We start from the raw sequence: 14912 nt of genomic DNA, 5'->3' as shown, positions 1-14912 counted from the left end.
GATGTCTTCATGTAGAAAAATGCAATTAGACTGATATTTATCATCATGCACAAAACTCACCTCCAAGTGGATTAAAGACCTCAACATAAAACCAGAATTCTAAATAACACAAAAGAAAAAGTGGGGAAGAGCTTGGAAGACATTGGCACAGGACAGAACACTAACAGGCCAGGTCTTCTGGTCAAAAATTAATAAATGGGACCCCATGAGTCTGAGAAGCTTCTGTAAGGCTGAAGACACTTTCATTATAATAAAACAGCAGCCTCAAGGCAGGGAAAACCTCTTCACCAACCATACATGTAACAAAGGTCTAATATTCAATATATATAAAGAATACATAAAATTAAACACCAAAACAAACCACCCAATTAAGAATTGTGGCTCAGAACTAAACAGAGAATACTTAACAGAGGAATATCAAATGGCGAGAAACACTTATAGAAATGTTCAACATCCTTAGTCATCAGAGAAATGCAATTCAAAATGACTCTGAGATTCCAGCTTATACCCATCGGAATGGCTAAGATCAAAAATTCAAGTGACACCACATGTTGACAAGGATGTGGAGAAAGAGGAACACTCCTTCATTGCTGGTGGGAATGCAAACTTGAACAACCACTTTGGAAATCTATCTGGCACTATCTCAGAAAACTGGGAATAGGGCTTCCTCAAGGCCTAGCTATTCCACTTCTTGGAATATATCCAGAAATTGCTCCACCACACAACAAGGACATATGCTCAGCTGTTCATAGCAGTATTATTGATAATAGTCAGAACCTGGAAACAGCCCAAATGCCCCTCGGTCGAAGAATGGATAAAGAAACTGGTACATTTACATTATGGAATACTACTCATTATTAAAAACAATGAAATACCAAAATTTTTGGGACAAATGGATGGAACTAGAAATGATCATATTGAGTTAATCTAGAAACAGAAAGACTCACATGGTAGACACTTATAATTGGACACTAGGCCAAAAATGATGTTCCTTGAAAGTCTTCACTTACCAGGATATTGTGATTGATGTTAGGACATCCTATTCAGACTCTAGGTGAGAGAAGTATGGGATAATGGGGAAATAGAAGGATCCAGAGGGTCCTAGAAGCCTACAAGTAGAACATCATGATAGATGGATCTGGACCCAGGGTGGTCTGCTCAACCCACTGTATCAACCAAGAACAATACATGTAGGAAATATCAAACCCCTACTCAGATATAGACAATTACAGGACATTCTCCACAGTGCCCCACATTTGACAATTTCTCCATGATGTGGAGGCTAGGTGTCACTCAAAGAAAGGATAAGCAGGCTACCAAGATGAGACTTGATAGATAGTCTATGACCATATAATGGGGAAGGAGTTCCCTGAGTCATAGATGTAGAGAAAGGGATTAGGGTGAAAGAGGGAGGGAGGGAGGAATGTGTGAAAAACAATTAAGATACAATCTGGATAACTTAATTAAATAATTTAAAAATTATAAAAAGAAGAACATTATGATGGCCCTTTATAACATATTTAATTTTTCTTCCTTTGAGTTTTTTCATTATGTCATAAATTAACAGCTGAGATGCACATTTTTTGTGGTAATTAGTAAAAGAGTTCAGAAAATGTTGTTAATGCTAAAGACATTCTGGTTGTATTAAGCCAAAGAATACTACTGACATGTGAAAATTATTTGAAATAAAATTTTGTGTATTAGTAGAAAAACTTTGTGCAGGCTCATTCATAGGTATTCAGTGACACATTATCTTTTGCTATCCTTTTGTTATTATTTGGAATAAAAAGTAAGAGCAACCACAGGGCCCAAAGCCTTAAAATGTTTATTGTCTGGGTATAATTTGAACATTTGTGCTCCAAACAATTATGTGATAATTACAGTGAATAGAGGGTAAGAGTTGTACGAAAGGCAGTTTAGGTGTTATGAGAAAGCTCCATAAATGTTGATATTATCACATTTCTGCATGAGGTTTCATGGAAACCATATCTAGATGATACAAAAACAGGTGATCTAGGAGTCTGAAAGGGTAATCCAAGAATAGCAAAATGATGACTAATGTGTTCTGGGTTTCCAGATGGCTCCTTTAAGAAACACATTTCATCTTTTCTTTGTATGTATGTGTAGATCTTTGAAGCACTGTTTTTGTTGTTTTATATTAATAGAAGTTGTTATTTTGACACAAGGAGTAAAAAAACATATATCAATATTTAACACATAAATGTTTTCAAACTATTGACACAAACATTTTTGAAAATCATAACTTATAAAACCTGATGATTTTTTAGCCAGGCATGGTGGCATAGGCAGGTGGACAGCTGTCAATTTGAGGCCAGCCTAGTCAACAAATCTAGTTGAAGACAGCCAAGGATACACAGAGAAACCCTGCCTCAGAAAAAAAGAAAATAAAGAAACCGTGCTGTTTTCTTGAACCTTCCAATATCACCTCTGCAATGTTATTTTTCATGTGTTTTAAAGATAAACATCCCAGAAACCCTGTCTCGAAAAACCGAAAAAAAAAAAAAAAGATAAACATTCCATTTTAGTTATGTGTGTATGTATGTATGTATATATGCACTTATGTTTGGTGACTTTATTCATCTTTTTGTTTTTCTTTGACAATATTAGGCTGTTCTTATTTTCATATTTCAAAATTTACTAAATTCTTGACAGAGAGCCATTTGTAAGGTAAGAAATTATATATATATATATATGGGTGTATGAAAAGAAAATTTACTTCTTAATAAATGTGTATTTATTTTAGCCATTTTTGGAAAGACACTTTTTTTATACATTTTTATATATGTAAGTACAACTCTACAACATATAAGTAATTTTTGGCATAAATTCTTAGTTGATATTATTGCATTAAAATTTGTGTCTTTAAATATTTACCTTAGACATAAATAGCTTATGCAAAAATGATTTCTATATTTACGGTAGATGTTTGAGAGAGTAATACAAAATTATAATGTTGAGCACTGCACTTAATGAAATTCTTATTCTAAAATGCAAAGAAAAAAAGGTTTTTGAGATTTCATGGTTGTTATTCAGAGCTCTGATGTCATGATTATTGTGAGAACCTATTAAATGATACTTAATTTAAATATAAAATTAAAACAAGGCTCTGGGTTTTTTGTTTGTTTGCTTGCTTGTTTTTTTTTTCCCAAACTCCAAATCAAATTAACATATGGTGTTTTAGATTACATGAAAGGATGGAATTCTATGTAAAAAAAATTTAAGAAATTTTGAGGTATTTTAACAAACGCTTTTAGACAGATTTTCTTTAAGATCAAAGATTATATGTTTCATTTGAGATTTCCACTCAGAATTTTGGCATAAATATTTTAGGAATTATACTTTGTCTTTCTACCCCCTAACTTTTAAATAAAAAGTAAGTTTGTCATTAATTTAGCTGTAGATTTCTAAACATCATAAAACTTCATTGTTCTACAAGTAAATGAAAAAAATATTGTTAAGTTATACATTTATGACTGATTTTTTTATTGAGACTTAATATAAATAAAGCATTCCTCCGCTTTCTTTCCTCCATCCAAACATTTCTATATATTACCTTTACTCTCCCTCATGTAAGTGGCCTTGTTATTCATTTTTATTTCATGCATTTACATGAATAGATATGTATGTGTGTATGTATGTATACATCCATGAAAGCTATCTTTTATTCTCTGACTCCCACATTTTATCCTCGTTTGGTTCACTCTTTTTTATATCCTAGTTCTGCTTACTCTTTTTTACCAATATGCCCTTAATTCTTACAAGACCAATATCATATAATCTAAAAGGAATCTATACCTAGATAGCCATGACCAACCTACAACTTAGGTGTAGAACTGAGATAGTGTGGTATATATGTCAAAATGTTGTTCTGCATATAATAGTAATACAAACAGTGAGATAATGAAAATATATTAGTAACTAAACAAGACTCTCTGTGGTGAGATTCTGGAAATGGATAGGCCCGTGAATATTGAAAGGACAGAGAAAATTATGTAGTGATAAGCAATGTATATGTCTGCTTACCTTCTTTTCATACACACACTCATATTTTAGTCCCACCTTAGATTTCCTAAGTGACTAGACAAACATATATGACTTTTTACTTAAGTAATTTATTTGGATCACATCTCAATTGTTATCTCCTCACTTGTATTTTCCTGTTCTCCCTCCCTCCCTCTTTCACCCCTACCCTAGCTTCATCTGTGCAGAAGGGGACCTTCTCCCCCACCATATGATCACAGCCTATCAGGTCTTGTCCTGGTAGCCTGCTTACTCTTCTTCTGATTTCCACAAGGCCTCCCCACCAAGGGGAAGTGGTCAAATAGGGGATACCAGAGTTTATATCACAGGCAGTTGCCACTCTCCACACAAATGTGGAGAACATGCTGTCCATTGGCTAGATCTGAATAAGGGTTCTAGGTTTACTGCATGCAGTGTCCTTGGTTCATACAGTAGCTTGAGCAGATCCTCCTGCATCCAAATTCACCAGACTTGATAGTCTTCTTTTGGGTTTTTGGACCCTCTGGATGCTTCTATTTCTCCATTCTCCTATACCTCTCTCATGTGGAGTCCGAATAGGAAATTCCAGCATCTATACCAGTCTCCTGCTAAGTGAAGATTTTCAGGGACCATTCCTATTGGGCTAGTGTCTAGGTATAAGTGAATACATATACCATGTGTATCTTTCTAGATTTGGATAACTCACTCAGGACTTATTACAAGATCCAAAATGTGTAAAACCATTTTATTGGTGAAAGGATAATATGTTTGATAATAACTGTATTTCACCTTTAAAGAAGTAGTAGTTTGTATCTATTCACATAAGCAACAGTGCTATTCCAGTCTCCCAATATACCAGATTGTGCTTTACTTTGTGCACGCAATCACTTAGATGCCCAGGACTACTACTATAATATTTGAAACACATCTTAAATTGCCATGCAAAGAGCAGTACCTGATTCTACAACACCTGATTTTTAATCAATGCCCTCCTGGTATACTTTGAGTGGCATGGGGTTTGGTCTATTTCCAGAAGCAATTAGTCTAGAAATGTTTATACAACTGAGAAAGCAATTATCTGAGACAGGAATGCCTTTTTTTTGGCAAGCTGGTTGTGGAGAAATGTTAAATAATAATAACAACAGCAAAATATAAGTATAGGGTTTAATGCTCATTAAAACTTTCCATTATTTTATATTTTTGTTCATATCTAGAAATTATATTTTAAAGTTATAAACAAAAATGATATTACATTATTACAAACCTTTGAAGTGACATAAAATTCTTCAATGTGTTCAACACAATTGAGTTATTCACGCAAAATGTTATTAATAGATATTTTATTAGGTATTATTTGATAAATTGACAAGAGTATAGAGGCATTAAATTTCATTGTTGAAGAATGTATTATTTAAAGAATTTTCTATGAAAAATTAGAGTATTTTAAAATTCATATGTAAATGTTTAAGTTGTTATCCAAAAGTACTATATTTAAATAGAAAAAATGCTGAAACTGTGTCTCATATGAGTTACAGAATTGTAAATTATGATGAGAATAAATTAACTGTTAAACAACATATAAACTACGCATCTTACAGAAGTCTGACATTAAGTTACATTATTACACGGTTTGAGGTCTTAGAAATGTTTATGCTGTGTAGTTTTTATTCTGGCTTTTTTAATCCCTCTTTGTTCCTGTGATTGCCATCAACATCTGCGTACTAATCTTAGATCTTAACTAGTTATTGACATCCTAAAATATATTTTATGTGAGCACACCATGTCAACAATAAATAAACAAAATTTTAATCTATCAACAATCAGATAATATGGAACAACCATAAGTTCACAATAAATGGTGGTTTTACTCAAAGTATTTTCCAACACAGCTCTGCTTGTCTTGACAACTCTATCTGAGGTAGATCCATACTGGTTTTATTTTCCTCTTATTTTAGTCACTAATATTACCTCTTAAATCCCAAAATACACCTCACACAGTAAATTTTATTTATCAACTATTTATCATTGTCTTTTATCTATCTATCTACTTATCTGTCTATTATCTACTTATAATTCTTTCTTTCTATATTTCTAGGTACATATCCTCCAAGTATTTATGTATTTAGACTGCAGAGTGACTAGTAAAGATTAAATGGATAAAAACTTTAATAGGTGTCTTGGATTGGCATGATAAGAAGTTGAAAAGTTGTGATCAAAGTTGGTGGGAGGTAACAAATTAATCAACATACAAAAGGAGCCAGAGGAGTTATTGTTACTGTGGCAGAGTGTAGTTACAGACTAAAGAGCTGAACAGTGCACTTAAGGCTAGTTACAGAGAAGAAAATCCAGGACAAGGTTCAAATGAAAGAATAGCCAGTTAGATTACTGGTTCAGACTAAAAACAAAACAGAAACAAAAACCCAGACAGATGGTGATTTCAACATTCTTAACTTTCAACCACCTACTTTATGGCTCACTGAACTTTCAATATGCCATGAATCTTGGAACCTAAAGTTCTAAAATCTAGCAGTCTTCCTGAAAATCCTCCTGGCAGCAGTCTGCAACTATCCTGGTATTAATTTCTGTCCAAGTTAGGGTTACTATTTTTTAATGAAATAACATGACGAAAGCCACATGATGAGGAAAGGGTGTGTTTCACTTTACAATTCCAGGTATGACAGATGATCATTGGAAGGAGTCATTTCAAGAATTCAAACAGGGTAGGCACTTGTAGGCAGGAGCTGATCATTGGCCGTAGAGGAGAGCTACTTACAGGCTAACTCCACACAGCTGGCTAGGCCTACTCTCCTATAGAGCCATGGGCCATGGACCTAGTTTCTTATAGAAATTTGGACGCCGTGGATGCCATGACCCATAAAAAGTTGGGTCCTCTCCTATCATGAAAATGCTTTACAGACAGATCTCATAGATGCATTTTCTCAGTTGATGTTCATGCTTTCAAGGTAACTTTAGCTTGTGTCAAATTGACATAAATCTAGTGAGAAAGTTCAACAAGAATCATAATTATTGAAAAGTTTTCGTACACAAAGAAGATATAGAGTGCTTTAGGAGAAAAGGCATTGATGAACTTATTCAGCTGTGAATACTATGAACTTCAATATCAAATTGGAAGGCATATTATTTCCACTTGCTCACTCATTGGATGATTCTTTCGGAGACAACCAATTGCTCTCATTGGATTTATTGCCCTCTTGATAGAAGAGAGCCCAAGTATGGTACTATAAACCCAGTAAAAAATGTGGCTGTGGAGCTTATAGGTCCAGAAGTGAACTAACTACTGTTCTTGGGTTAAATTACATTTAAAACTGGCTTTCCAGCATCTATGTTTATAATTAAAGACAAATATACTCTCAACATTAAACAGAAAATGTTCTCTCTACAGTTAAATGCAGATACCCATTGCTTATTATCTATGACTTGAGACTATATTGCTGTCAAGTGATCCACCCTAATGTGTTCAAAGCAGATGGAGTTTATTGCACAGGCTTTGAATAAGACTGTCTATGATTAGCCATGGATTTAGAAGGGGCTCATAGAAAGAATGCTTGCCACTGTAGTACTTACTATGGACAGATTCTATGATGGGGTAGCTTTTATCTGTCTGCAACTACTGATCATCCCACCAAGCTGAAATGGATAGTACCAGCTCCATGGATAAACAAATGAATCTGGATAAATACAGTGAGTATGAAAACAAAATATGGCATAAATGTTTGACAGGTATTAGAGGAAGCTAAGAAATAAGTAAATTTGAGAACAATTGAAATAAATAATATAAAAACAAAACAATTTTTAAATAATGAAATTATTTAAAATGATCATAACTTAAGATACACCAAGAATTCTAAGACACATAGAAGTTCTCTTGCTGTGTTGGTAAATGCACTGTAAGGCCAGATGACAGGTGAGTTGAGACAATCATTATGTCAGTGCTAAATGTTCATCTTTTTACAGGGCTCGGGAAATGGAACCTTTGATATGGTATGTCTGATAAGCTGTTATACCTATTTCTGGTGTCAATTCAATGTTTCCGTGTGTTCCTACCAACACAAAAAATATATAAAATAGTATAATTTTTATTCCCTAAAACAGTTGCGTCATGATTTATTTCACATTGAGAATCCCAGGATGAAAATACCATCTGTAATTCGACTCAGTTGTAGAATCATGCTCCATCCTCAAAAACAGTCAAACACTGCTTGTAAAATGGAATCTTTTTGGGGCAAGGCACAATCTGAAAGCCAATGTTTATGCAATATGGAGAGTAGCACAATACAGTCTCATTCAAGAATTTGATATACATTTTATTTTCCTAAGGAGATATATAGACATATATTTACCTTAGAAGGACTGTCAATGGCAAAACTTTTTCAATGAGGCTCAACTTGAAAAAACAGTGAATTTATTATTATTACTCACAGAGCATGAGGACAGAATTATGTACAAAATGACTGGTAACTTCAAACAAGGCACATCAATGTAAGGTCCCACCCCATAAATGATGACAACTTTATGAAAGCTAACCATAAAACCTCAACTTTAATCAACATTCCACTTTCTGTATGCTTAATATATGCCAAGATCACTTGCAGTGATGGTGGGTGGGAAAAAGTGAAAGTAATGAAGGAGAGAGTAAATGTTATCATAGACCTAACAAACACAGCTGGTCCTACGTGGACAATGTAATCTCTCCTTCAAGCTGGTGATGGTGAAAGAGTACTTGAAGGAAATATATTTATAATACAACAGAAGGCTGTCAATAAACACAACACTATAACATGACATAGATACACTGTGGCTGCACAGATTTATAGGTGTCTAATAATTGTATCAGAAAAAACAAGCTCAAAGTCTTGATACACATACCAAACAAAGGAAAAGCCACAACACTAACCTGACAACTGACTATTCATGGAGTTCCCCAAGGATTTGAAAGGAAAAAAATTTACTCAATTATGTGAGAGTGTTTCTAAGCTCAGTGTATGCTTCTCAACCACTCTGCTTTCATGTTTTATGCCCTCTTTTCTTTCTTTCTTTTTTCTCTCTCTCTTTCTTTCTTTCTTTCTTTATTTATTTATTTTGTTTATTTTTTTGACAATCTGACCCTGTCATCTATCACTCCTGTGCTATAATATGGACCTAGTCTTGACATTTACTTATTCAAGTGTCTCAAATACACAGTTCAATTATTATTCTATCAGCTGACTTATAGCAAACGGATCTCTCCTACAGACTTACAGACTTGCAATTGATTTTTCATCTTTGCAGTCCCCATTAAACTATATTTGTATCTGTAATTACATTCTATGGTCCTATTAGCAGGTCTATGGATTATTCTATGGCCTCTTAATACTTTGTAACCAATTTGAAATATATTTCATATATGTGTGTGTGTGTGTGTGTGTGTGTGTGTGTGTGTACTCACTGTGTGATGTGCAAAGTGTTATGTGAGAGTTTACATTAACAATTAATATTTAATAAATAAACTGTAATAGCCTTACATATAGCAACATGGAACAGGTAATATATAGCAAGTAACTTCCAGTGAAATTCCTGTACCATGTGAATTAATTATTATTCTTCAAATTCTGACTGTGAAAAAGTACTGATATGCTTGGTTATGTTTCTAAAATATTAAGGCTATTGCTAGTAGAAGTTTTCTTCTGACACTTCTAGTTAATAATTTGAACCAGATTTTATTATATTATATATAACAAAAAATTAAAAACGTGCATGTTCACTCTAATACTTATTCCATATATCATTATTTTATTTTTTCTATTATGGTAAATCAGAAATTTTGTGAGCAATAAAATTACAGAATACTTGCCTAAATACTGCAGGCTACTGGATTCAAAAACCAACACATTTTTTTAAAAAGATGGAATATAGAAACAAGAATAAAAGAAGAAAATAAGTCAACTAAGAAAAGGATAGAGGAGAGATGAAGGATACCAAGAAAAAAAGAGACAGCGACAATATCAAAGAAAGAAAATAGATGTGTCCCTTGCAAAGTACTGTGTACAGAATTTTTGAACTGAAAATATACAAGTGTTTCTTGGAATTAAGTTATTTCTTTTTATTTTCATCATTAATTTTAAATTATCATACACATATATATAAAACTGTATATCTCTATTATGTCAGAATCCATAAATCATTCATTGGCCATACACTAAACAAGAATGAACATTTTCTGAGATAAATATTTTCATTTCAATTTGGAAAAAGTATAACTATATTAAATGCATAATATATTTCAGTTGGCATATTGTATTAATTTAAAACATTTGAAAAAGATATGTTTGCATAAATTCATGTAAAAACATTTATTGAGATTAAACTTCCTAAATGAAACTAAAATAATCTATAAATAATTTGATTATAAAACAGCATGTTATACTAATAAATTTTTCTTGCTGTGATAAAATATCATAACAAAGGGATAATTTAGGATTAAAGCTGTTATTTTAGCTAATAGTACCAGAGGATATGTTCCATTATTCTGGAAAAAATAGGACTAATAATTTGATTAGAACTTCTATTGCCTTTTTCCACTCATATAACAAGTATGTATATAACACATGAATATGCCTTTACTTAGCTCAATTAATATTATACTTTCATAGATCATTTCTACTTTCTGATTTAACAAAACATTATTAAATTTAATACAATGGGCCTTGATATATGTTTTTCTGTAGTTATTAATAATTACTTTGGTGTGTGTTGTATTTCTAAATACAGTTTCAATTTAACATTTTCCAAGGTCATAGAAAAATAGAGGCTGTATCCATCTATTGAAAATTTCAGGGGCAGGTTTTTTGCTATTATAAATAAATCTATTATAAGAAAATGCACAAATCATTGGGCTAGTATATTTAAAAGCATACAGGAGCTTTACTTGTATAATAAACATGTTCAGCATTATTTGTACAAATCCAATTGTTATCTTAGCTTTCATAGTTGTTATTTTTCCATTGGTAAGGTTAGGAACAGAATATTTTTATTTAGAAATCTTTTAACGATTTGTCTTCTTAATGTGTTCAAATATCATTGTTCCATGACTTAATACTTCTGTGTTGAGTCTGTTATTTTATAATAAAATATTTATTAACCTTCTCTGAGATTTTCTTTGCATATATATCATTTTAATTATAATGATTAGTGCCCTTATGTTTTGTTACATTTGTAAACAGCATATAATTAATATGAATACATTATTGTTTATGGCTGACTGAATTTGTACTGGGTATTAACACGTCTATTTATTATAATTTGTTTTATATTTACAATATTTTCAACTCTCTGATGTTATGCTCTCACTTCATTCAGACTTATCATATTTGTTGTTTATTCACTTTGCCTTCATTTATTTAGCTTGCTTTTCTGTGTATTTATCAAAGATTATATCACAAGTTTTAGGTATACTAAGCTCTCACTACTTCTCATTAAATTATCTGTCCACATTATTATTCCATTGTTGTGGAGAAAATAACTGTAGAAATGAAGATAATTCCTTCTGATAGTTTCCTTCTATTTCAATTAAATTAAAAGTTAATATTACTTCCTTCTTTCCTTCACTGGATTTTACTCTTTCAGAAATATAGTAAATATAACCCAAATCTTAACTGCTTAATTCATAAAGTTTATTTTCTCTTAAACCAGATCTGTTCTGAGAACATAAGAAAATCCCAGACTATTTCATGATCTTTGTGGTGACTCTAAATTAAAGGAAGACTCCATGTAGTAATTTTCTCCTGGAATTATTTTCATTTATTCATTTTCTGCATTTGACTGGCAGAATATTTTTATAACATTGGGCCTAACTGACATCCCCAGAATGTCACCAGCTCATGTACTTGGTCTGAATGAAGAAAATATGAGATACTGTATCAAATACAACCTGTCTTCATTCCTATCAGAGAACAAATTAGTTCATATTATTTCATGTATCTCAAGTTAAACAGCTTGCTTCCTTTCCCATAGAAGGCAGTGTCTACTCCTTGGGCATGATTAATACAGTTAGTACTGTTAAACTTAAATTCATTGTGAGAATGAACCATAAAGCTGGAAGACAGGGAATCCTAAAGAATATGATTACTCTCTGCAGATACAACTGAACTTGGAGAATCTGTCTGACATTGATTTTCCCATCTGCAATCTATTGAGGAACTCCAGCTTCCAGGTAAAAGCATGATTAATCAACATGGTTTATCTGTATTCAGTTTTATCTCTCTACACAACAAGAGCTACTCTTTCCTACCTCGAACTATGTTGGTGCTTATATGTCTTAGTAATAGCTGACAAAAAGTTTTCATCAGTCAGAGTGGGCAAAGAGATCATACCCTCCCAGATATCTTAATCTGTGCCTGGGTTCATAATTGTTGTTTTGTATCACAGTAGTAAAGACAGAGTGGCAGATGGTCTTTGATAGTCTATCCATATTGTAACATGTCCTTCTCTCTGTAGTTGAAGTGATTTCCAGATTTAAGGACTGGCTAGACCTTTCTTTTATTTTTCCAGTATTTCCAAGGCAAAGAGTCAGATAGTAAAGGTTATCACATCCAAAATCAACTCCTTCTATGGCAGAAAGTGAAAACAAACAAGGAAACAAAAAAACAAACACCACGAACAAAAAACTCCAGAGCATTCTCAGAAAAAATGGAAGTCTTAGAGAAAGACTAAGAATACTTCATGAAGATGATAATGTAAGATTCTGTCAGCAGAAACATATAGCTTAGTAAAGCAACAAAGTCTGAGGTAGGAAGGGACCCTGATGTCTAGAGACAACATTTTATAAGCATATATTTGGGTTTATAACAAATTTAAAATTTAAATGTAAGTAAGTGCTTTGCTTGCATGTTATCTATGTTATACTTGCATGCATAGTGATCACTTAAGGAGGCTGGAACTTTAGTTAGACGCTTGAAGTCGCTTAAGACCTAAGACTGTTATCCTATGGCCTCCTCAAGAACTCTTTGTTTAGGTTGGCTGTAAGTAAGCAATGTAAGAAATGATCTCCATTGCCTTGCATTTCTCATCCAATAAACTTTTACAAACTAAACTAATGCATGGTTGTAATTCTAAATTATGTACTTTTCCATGCTTTGACCAAGATAATGTATATGATATGTCCCAGCCCACAGTACAAATCGAAGTAGGGTTCACCTGAAAGATTGAGTGGGGATTGAAAGTAGGGTACTGAGACACGAGAAATAATGAATCAAGTCTGAAAATTTCTGATCAAGACTCCCTTCAATGTGGATGAGGAAGAATATATTATAGCAAGGTCAATTGGATCTATTCTAATCCCATTCTCCCTAGTCCCAAGGCAAGAATACAACAGCCTCAAGAGCTTCCTGGGAGAAATTCCTATATCTCTGAGTAGCTCCCTGTAAGAGCTTCCTTAATCCTCTGGGTGATTCCCTGTAGGCACTTCCCTATTTCTTTCAAAGGTAAAATCCATGGATAGCCTAGAACACAAGGCCTCCTTCAGCAAATGGTGACAACTAGCGGGTCACAGCCTGCAACCTAAGCATAGGATTTCTAACATGGCAGAATTTAGCATGGCTCCCCACATATATCTGTATTATTTTCTGAAAACAGCAAACACATAATTTGAAAACAACTTCCAAAAGTCTACATTAAAGGTTGAAAGCCACCATTTGTAAGTATTGGTCAATAAGCAATATTTGTTGTCTGGATGAGTTTGGATAAGTTGGAGCTGAGGACTTAAATTCTTATAAAGCTCTGCTAACAATTTCTGTAAAGTATTCTATTTCTTTCTCACATAATTCTTTCCCTGCTTTCTATGTTCAGTAAAGGCAGAGTGAGTTCTTATAAGTGATAAACACATTTGAGAAAAACACAAGTCATATAGCAGACAGATAGAGACTTCCACAGACATAGATTCAGACATATGTAACAGATGGGAGAGGCCATAGGGAGAAGTAGAGATCCAAATCTGGACTTCCTATTGGTTAAAGTACTCCACAAGGAAATACTTTAGTTTTTTGTTTAATCTGACTCCAGAACTTTATTTGTACCTCAGAGGTAAAAGAGTTATGCATTTAATATGTAAAAAGTATGTTTTAGGGACTTGATATTAAAAATGTTCTTTCATTTGTGTTATGTTAAAGGGTGCATCAGTTGTGCTATTGGTAATAAATCGGACTGAGCATAAAGATTTTAATGGTAAAGTAATGGGGAATGAAGGCTAAAATCTAAATATATAAACTTTTTTCTATATCATATATATTGATTAATAAAATGATTAACATACAGTTGTTTACTCTTGTACATTTACTTAATGCTACAGCTGTTACCATTTCTATAATTTTCATGAGTCAACAATTGGGGAAACTAGAATAAATCTTACTTAATTTTAATTAATTTTCTAATGTTAAAATTTGGTAAAAATTGATGATTGATGTCAAAAGCAGAATGCCATGGACATGTTTTCTGAACTACTATTCCATCCCTTTTCTCTCTGAAGTAAAAATGAAAAAATATATGGCCTTTTCTTTATCTAATGAAACTTCTCATTTCATTTGAACCTTTGATTTTTATTGTTATAACGGTAAATGTTGACTTCAAATAAGAATGTCTTTCAAAGTACTTTCTACTTCTAACATGTTATAAGTAGTAGATCATGTATGAACTCAGAATAGTAATCTTTGCTTGATATTTGTATATGAATACTTTATTTCCATTCTTTTATATTTTATGTAAAATATATATTAATGTTTCTTTATTTTCAGTACAATCTATAACTGGTTCTGTATTTCAATATGAAATTGCTTAGTGTCTCTCAAGTCTCTTATTTTGAACTACATGTGTGTATGTGTGAGTGTGTGTGTTTGTGAGTG

This window comes from Acomys minous (assembly GCF_964271855.1).
Source record: "Acomys minous genome assembly, chromosome: 5".
NCBI classification, from domain to species: domain Eukaryota; kingdom Metazoa; phylum Chordata; class Mammalia; order Rodentia; family Muridae; genus Acomys; species Acomys minous.
Note: the sequence above shows the minus strand (reverse complement) of the source record.